The sequence below is a fragment of the Myotis davidii genome, unplaced genomic scaffold, assembly GCF_000327345.1.
Source record: "Myotis davidii unplaced genomic scaffold, ASM32734v1 scaffold96, whole genome shotgun sequence".
NCBI lineage: Eukaryota > Metazoa > Chordata > Mammalia > Chiroptera > Vespertilionidae > Myotis > Myotis davidii.
In genome coordinates, this window is record NW_006289416.1 from 4,644,177 (window position 1) to 4,652,343 (window position 8,167).

The window sequence follows — 8,167 nt, forward strand, 5'->3', positions numbered from 1 at the left end:
TCATATGATGCGTACGGACCACCATGGGGCAGATGCTTAATGCAGGAGCTGCCCCCTGGTGGTCAGTGTGCTCCCACAGGGGGAGCGCTGCTCAGCCAGAAGCCAGGTTCACAGTTGCTGCTCCGCGGCAGTGCTAAGGAGCAGTGAGCAGGCAGGCGGTAAGGAGCGAGGGGTCCCAGACTGCAAGAGGGATGTCCGCTGAGGTGTCCTGGACTGGGAGAAGGCACAGGCCGGGCTAAGGGACACCCCCCGCCACCCCCAGTGCATGAATTTCATGCACCGGGCCTCTATAGTCATCATGCTGTATAAGCTCTGATCCTCAGAACAATCATAACTAAGTTTCTACCCTTTGACTAGTATCTCCCCATATCCCCTACCCCCTAGCAACCACCATTCTACTCTACTCTTATGAGTTCAGTTTTTTAGATTCCATACATACATGAAATAATGCCGTATTTGTCTTTTTGTGCCTGGCTTATTTCACTTTGTATAGTCCTCTAGTTTCATCTATGTTGTCAAAATGGTAGCGTTTCCTTTTTCAAGGCTGAATAATATGCCAGTGTGTGTGTACATATGTACAGGATGTACCAAAAAATATGTATGCACACTTTGAATAATTATTAATTCCAATGGTTTAATCTGAAAAGAAACATCAATTGAGCTACATTCAAGTGTGTATACATTTTGGGGAGACACCCTGTACATGTATTATATATATTTATAGTGTGTGTATATGTATCACATTTACTTTATTCATCCATCAATAGACACTTAGGTTGTTTCCGTATCTTGGCTATTGTGAACAGTGCTGCAATAAACATGAAGTTTATTGAAAAGTTCATCTCTTTGAGATACTGATTTCATGTTCTTTGGATATTTATAATAATAAAAGTGTAATATGCTAATTAGACCGGACAGCCAAATGACCTTCCGACGTCAGTCATTCCGGATGAAGCCGTCGTGGCGGGGGCCAAGGCAGAGGCAGTTAGGGGTGATCAGGCCGGCAGGCAGGTGAGCAGTTAGAAGCCAGCGGTCCCGGATTGCGAGAGGGATGTCCGAATGCCAGTTTCGGCCCAATCCGCAGACAAGTGGTTAGGAGCCAGCGGCCCTGGATTGCAAGAGGGATGTTCAACTGCCAGGGGTCCCAGATTGCAAGAGGGTGTGGGCCGGGCTTAGGGACCCCCTCCCCCGACCCTGCCACCACCGTGCATGAATTTCATGCACTGGGCCTCTACTATACATATATACTCAGAGGTGGGGTTGTGGTTCATAATGGTAGTTCTATTTTTAATTTTTTTGAGGACCCTCCATATTGTTTTCCATAGTTGTTGCACCATTTTACACTTCCCCTAACAGTATACAATGGATCCCTTTCCTCCATATCCTCACAAACATTTTCTATCTTCTCTTTTTGATAATAACCATTCTAATAGGTGTGAGCTGATAGCCCATGGTGGTTTTGATTTGCATTTACCTGATGACTAGTGATGTTGAATACCTTTTCATGTACCTGTTCATCATTGTGTTATATAACTAAAGGAAACATCCTTTGCTATGCAGAACTTTTTTAGGTTGATGGAGTCACACTTGTCTGTTTTTGCTTTCATTGCCTGTTTTCTAACGTTTGTCCTAGGAACTGCATGTTTTTCTTATCTTTTCCAGTGATCTTGGAGGTGTATATATTATTTTAGTTTTACAAATGGTTATCATTTATGGTTTTAAAATCTATATAATTGAATCTATTATCTTTAATTAACTAAGACCCAATTAAACTATTTATTTTAGCCCCCATTATCTAAGATTAATCCACATTTTTCTCTTTGTCAGAAACCTCTTGGCCCTGCTTCCCATTCTTTGGTCCCACTTTTACACTAGTTGCTGCTATGAAAGCCACAACCACCCAGCTGAAACTGAAAGTTAAGTTAGCCTCAGATAAATGTGGACTGGATGTCAGTTGATGCTTTTCCCTTTTCTTTGGGCAGTCAATTTTGAGGCACATTATATACAGCTTCTCAAGATTACGGCAAACTGAGTTCCAATCAACCCATAGTAGTGACCAATACCATAATGTACTTTTGCAATGGCTTTTGCTCCTCTGTTTCTTTCTCTCTAGTTCTACTCCCTCTTTAGGTCACTTTTCAAATAAATTACCTAGACACAAGTCTTTGACTCTATTTTGGGAGGTTGCACAGACTAAAACGCTTCTCTTCCATCCCTCTCTAAAACTTCCCAAGCTCTGCTGACATTTTGAGTTCTTAGAGTCATCATTAATACAGAAAATAGCCCTAGCTAGTTTGGCTCAGTGGATAGAGCGTTGGCCTCCAGACTGAAGGGTCCCGGGTTTGATTCCGATCAAGGGCACATGTCTGGGGTTGTGGGCTCAATCCCCAATAGGTGGTGTGCAGGAGGCAGCCAATCAATGATTCTCTCTCATCACTGATGTTTCTATCTCTCTATCCCTCTCTCTTCCTCTCTGAAATCAATAAAAATATATATTTTTTTAAAATACAGAAAATAAATCTTATCAGATCTCTTCAGGTCACATAATGATAGGCTCATATTAATGTCTACGACCACTGAAATACCCCTCACCTAAGAGGAGGCATGACTGCTACTTTCCTGTGCATCCAAAAAAAAAGTTCCACCACTGCTGTGTATAAAATCCAAATACACACTTCACCTGGATCACAGGAGGAAATAGAGGTGTGCAAAGCCACTGGACCATAACCTCTAGCACAATGGATCATTTGAAAGTCAACCCACCCCATATAGAACTATAGGAGTGGCCCAGGCTCCTCTTTTTGGCACTGAGAAATGAAAAGGACACTAAATAATAACTCACAAAATTGTAGATGAAACCCATCTCAATTCCTACTTAATTGGGACTCTCTAATAGCAATGAATCCAACACCAAATAGCATTAAGCTACCAAAGGAATTTCATGGTTCATATAACTTAGAGGATAACAGAGCCATCATCTGACAGGAAAAAGCCCAGAGCTCAAAATAATCTCCAATTAATCTCTCTTCCCACCACTTTTCCATCTCTTTCTCTCCCCCCGACCCCACATCTCTCCTCCCCACTGAACACCTCTTCCTCTCTTTTCTTTGCCTATGTAGCCCATCTTTCAGCTGTTTCTGTGAGTTGGTCTCATTTTCTCTTTCTGTAGATTGGCTTTTTTCCAAGTGATAGAGAAGATGGCAACATTAGCTCAATTTTCACCACAGTCCCTGAGGCAACAGAAAATTTTAGAGAACCACCAATGGATATTACCCAACTGGATGCTCAGCATCCAAATACCCTTTCCAGTAGGGAGGAATTCCCAAAATAGGGCTCTGCAGCTCACTATGGAAGCTGAAAGAGGAAGGATGGGCATAACTTTCCCTGTTCTCTGGAAGCCAGGGCACAAGCATAAGACCTGAGTGTAGCCATGCAGATACTCCCAGCCAAGACCTTGAATCTGGAGGAAATAGTGCAAAGGTGTGAAAGCTGGAGATAACGCAGAATGGCTGCAGCAGCATGGTGGGGTGGTGAGCATTCAATGATATGGTGACAAGTGTTTAGGGGTCCCAGAATCCAGGAGCAGAACCGAGCATTAGAGGCGGTGTTAATGGGGACATCTTAAGACTGAAACTATGTCTTACTTCCATGGAACCCAAGCTTCATTTCCAGAGCATTCCACCTGGTTGTCTGAACTTCTTGATAAACTCCCAATAACTTACTTCTCAAAACACTAACCGAAGTAGGTTTCTATTGTTTATAAAAGTGAATTCTGGTGAGTCCAGCAGCCACATTTTCCAGCTGCAGAAAAACATTTTAGAGACTTAGTGCTGGCCAGGTCTGGTCATAATCCAATTGCTTTGTCTATTACAAGAATGGGGTGGCAGGGGGTGGGAATGGCAAGTAAGGAGTGGGAAATATGTGAGCTGAATGAACAGCCTTAACCTTCATTTATAAACATAAACATATAATGAAATATCACCAGTCACATGAAGGAAATCAGATGCTCCAGAGTGAAAGCAAGTTGACCAATGAAAGCAAATGACTCTCCTCTGAAACACTTTATGCAAAATGTAGAAAACTTTTAAAAACAAACTTTGTGTCCCACCAGATTCCAGAAGACTATAGTGTGCAGTAGAAGAGACTGCAACTCCAGAGAGGTACATGCTCCTGAAGAATCTGGCTCTTTCCTTTTTTCCACTGCTCTCCATCTTGCTCTCCTCCCTAACACAAGTCATTGCACATGCTGTTCCTTCTACCTGGAATGTTCTTTCTTGCCTTCCCCTCCCGAGCCCCACCCTCACAAATGTACAATTAATTCCCTTTCTATTCTTTAAGTTTTAACTTAAATAGCACTTCCTCAGGTCTTTTCTGGCAGAGAGAAACTCATGGATTGCAGAGAACAGACTGGGTGAGAGGGGGATTAAGGGACTGGGTGAAAAAGGTGGCTGGATTAAGAAGTGAAAATTGGCAGGTTTGATTTTTTTTTTTTAACATCACAGGGATGTAAAACACAGCATAGGGAATATAGTCAATAGTGTTGTAATAACTATGTATGGTGCCAGGTGAGTACTATGCTTGTTGGGAGGATCACTTCATAAATATATAAATGCGTACACCTGAAACTAATATGGTGTTGAATGCCAACTGTAATTGAAAAAATAAATACTGCCTAAAGCATTCTCTACCTTAGTTTCTCATTCCTTTGATTTTGAATGACCTTAGGGCTAAGTTAATTAAGCACTGTTCACCTCAGATTCTTCTGTGATCTGGGAATAAAAAGTACCTACCTCATAAGGTTGCTGGGAGGATTAAATGAGTTCATATTTGTAAAGCACATAGAATTCAAGTACACATTCAAGCATTCAATAGATGTTAGCTATTACTTCCACCATGGCATTTATCATATAGTAAAATTTGTTTATGTTTTTATTTACTTTAAAAAGAAATCTGCTCTCCCACAGAATAAAAGGTGCATGAGCATAATAGCACTACCGTTTTTTTTTTAATATATTTTTATTGATTTTTTACAGAGAGGAAAGGAGAGAGATAGAGAGTTAGAAACATTGATGAGAGAGAAACATCGATCAGCTGCCTCCTGCACATCCCCCATTGGGGAAGTGCGCGCAACCCAGGTACATGCCCTTGACCGGAATCGAACCTGGGACCTTTCAGTCCGCAGGCCGACGCTCTATCCACTGAGCCAAACCGGTTTCGGCAGCACTACCGTTTTATTCACAGTGCCAGATTATATATACACTAGAGGCCCAGTGCACGAAATTCGTGCACTGGGGTGGGGGCATCCCTCAGCCCAACCTGCACCCTCTCCAATCTGGGAGCCCTCAGGGGATGTCCTACTTACAGCTTGGGCCTGTTCCCCATGGTTCTCTGCTCTCTGCGGGGCCTGCCTGCTCCACACCACAGCAATGGCCAAGCAGGCCCTGCTGGGTGCTGCCTGCGGGTGCACTTGCCTGCTGGGCTCACGTTGCCGGGGTGACACCGCCAGCATCCTGCCCCGGCCACTATGGGTGTCGCCATCTTTGTCGCAGTGATGGAGTGACAGTTAATTTGCATATTATTCTTTTATTAGCTAGGATTAAACCAAGAAAATACTTTCTGAAAATGAATGAATAACAATACCCTAGGGCAGTGTGATGGCCATGAACAAGCTCCCCTCAGATCTTCTGCTGTGGGCAGGACAACTAACAACAGCCCAGTTATTGTCCTCTGGATCCATCACATTTGCACAGAGGCCAGGCTTTCTAAGGCTGCTTCTAGTCAATGACTGCACACAGCAGAGTAGCAGACCCATTCTGGCAAACTGCAGATGACTCCCCACTGCAAAGTCAAACCTTTCCTGGAGCTGCGTTTCACGCAAGCTTCCTACCCAACCCTCTTTCCTTTCAGGGGGGTCAGCTGCATGTGGTCTGCAAGTTCTCCCTGCCTGCCCCATCTCCCTCCAAAATAAACCTCTTGCACATCTAATCCTGTGTTGATGTCTGCTTCTTGGTATACCCAACTAACACAATCAGGATCTTCAGAAAAAAATCTTGAGGTGAGAATTTGTGAGCAAATGACTGAAGGTGGTCTCAAAAGAAACCAGTAAGGGGAAGAGAGAACATTAATACCGTGTGGTTCCAACTTGACTGTTCAGCCCTCTTTCCGTCTGGAACCCAATGTTAAACAGCTATCTTTCACTATGCTTTCTCCCTTCCACACCTCTGCTCATTCCATTCTCTCCCTTGGGAATATCTTTCCCATTCACCCCTTCCCACTAACTATGTCTGTGGGAATTCTTCTGGGTCCAGCTCATATGCTATCTTCTCCATGAAGGCTCCTTGACCACCTCATAGGGTAGCGATTTCTCTCTCCTTTGACCTCTTACAGCAGCTATTACCTAAGTTACTTGTGAAAGAAACTGTATACATAGTATAATTGTTTCTTTTATGTCAACCAAACTAAGAGCTCCTCAAAACAGGAATTAAGCCCTAACCGGTTTGGCTCAGTGGATAGAGCGTCAGCCTATGGCCTTAAGGGTCCCAGGTTCGATTCCGGTCAAGGGCATGTACCTTGGTTGTGAGCACATCCCCAGTAGGGAGTGTGCAGGAGGCAGTTGACCCATGTTTCTAACTCTCTCTCCCTCTCCCTTCCTCTCTGTAAAAAATCAATAAAATATATTTTAAAAACAAACAAACAGGAATTAAGCTTTATTATTTTGTTCATATATCTATTCTTCTTTCCACGAATACTGTCCATGGTGTACAATGTACCCAACAAATGTGTGCTGAGTAATAGAATTCTAAGTGACTGGGCTTTGATGGGTAAGTCAATAAACTCTAGCTCTTCTTATGCTTGGATTTTTGTATAAAAACAAAAACACAACAATTGTTTTTCTCTCTCAGGTCATAGTTGTGCGCTAGACAGTTAATGATCATCTGTAGTATAATTTGTGGTGAGCCGGCACGGCCATGGCATACTCAGCCCCAGGGCGCCCTTTGTGCCACGCCAGCTCAGCCTGGTTCAGTGACCCTGACAGGGGGCGGTGAAGGATTGAGAAAAGACAGACAAGAGAATGAAAGCTGGGTCTCGGTGGGACGCTGCTTCTCTGATGAGGAGACAGCGCCGACACCCACAAGCCGTGTCTTTATTTTATAGCTGATGCCAGGAGGGAAAGTAAGATGTTTACAACAGTCTGGTGGGTTTCGATCCTACTCAACTACATGCACCTGAACTCTATCACTCAGGCACGTGGGGCCACGTGTTCAGACCATAGGTTCAAGCTTACAACTACAGCTGTTGGCTACAATTGTGCTGGGAAGGCATAGGCTGGGACTTGCACGTGGCAATGAAAAGGACTGTGCCCCCTCCTCAGTACGAGGCTTGAACCTGTCCAAAACACTGTAGCTGCGCCCCACAATAATTCCCTTACAAGCTACCTATTACATCAGTTAATACGTTTATTTTGCCAATTTTGAGATTTGTTATACAATTAAACCTGAATGATTCTGTTGATTCTAAAAAAGACTGCAATGCTCCAGGTAGCCGTCACTTTTCACAATTCCCCCTTACAGGCAACACTCTGCAAAGTTACCTTTTTGTTGGCTTCCTGTATTCCCGTTAGAGGCCAATGAAGCTTAGTTTGTGAAGCACACCTAACTTTCTTCTTTTAAGTACAGGGGAATAAGAACTGGCAGAAATTTCTTCGCATTTGGGTCAAGACAAAATTTCTCTCCCCATAGCATAATTCCAACTCAGAAAGTTACTGCTACCTTGGCTTCTCCTTGGCCAAGCCTCTCCAGGGAGAGGAGACAAGGGAGGGAATTGAGGGGACAGGGTTTCGCAAGGGGTGCCTCTACCCTGCAGGCAGCGCCACCCATTCTCCGGTAGCACAGAATCCTGCCTGAATCCTTACACGGCTATGCAAGCCACACTTGCATGCATTATTTTATTAGCGCTTCTCAAGAGCCCCGTGACACAGACGGTATTTCTATGATCACGGAAGAGTGAGCTGCTGATGAGCTACAGCTGCCCATGACCTAACTCCACGGCTGACATGAAGTCCGACTGAGACTCCTCCTTCCGCGGCAATGACTGCGGCCGGCACCCCGCGGCCGCGGCTCCTACTCCCCCCGGAGCTTTCCCGCATAACCCGCCGGCCTCGCGTTCT

The 8,167-nt window shown here is 44.2% G+C and overlaps 1 long non-coding RNA gene across 1 annotated transcript in view; it reads right to left on the reverse strand.

Annotated features, from left to right (window-relative positions):
- LOC102757418 overlaps nt 1-8,167 on the reverse strand; it is a 57,245-nt gene that overhangs the window by 48,272 nt on the left and 806 nt on the right. The gene's annotated exons all lie outside the window — the stretch shown is intronic.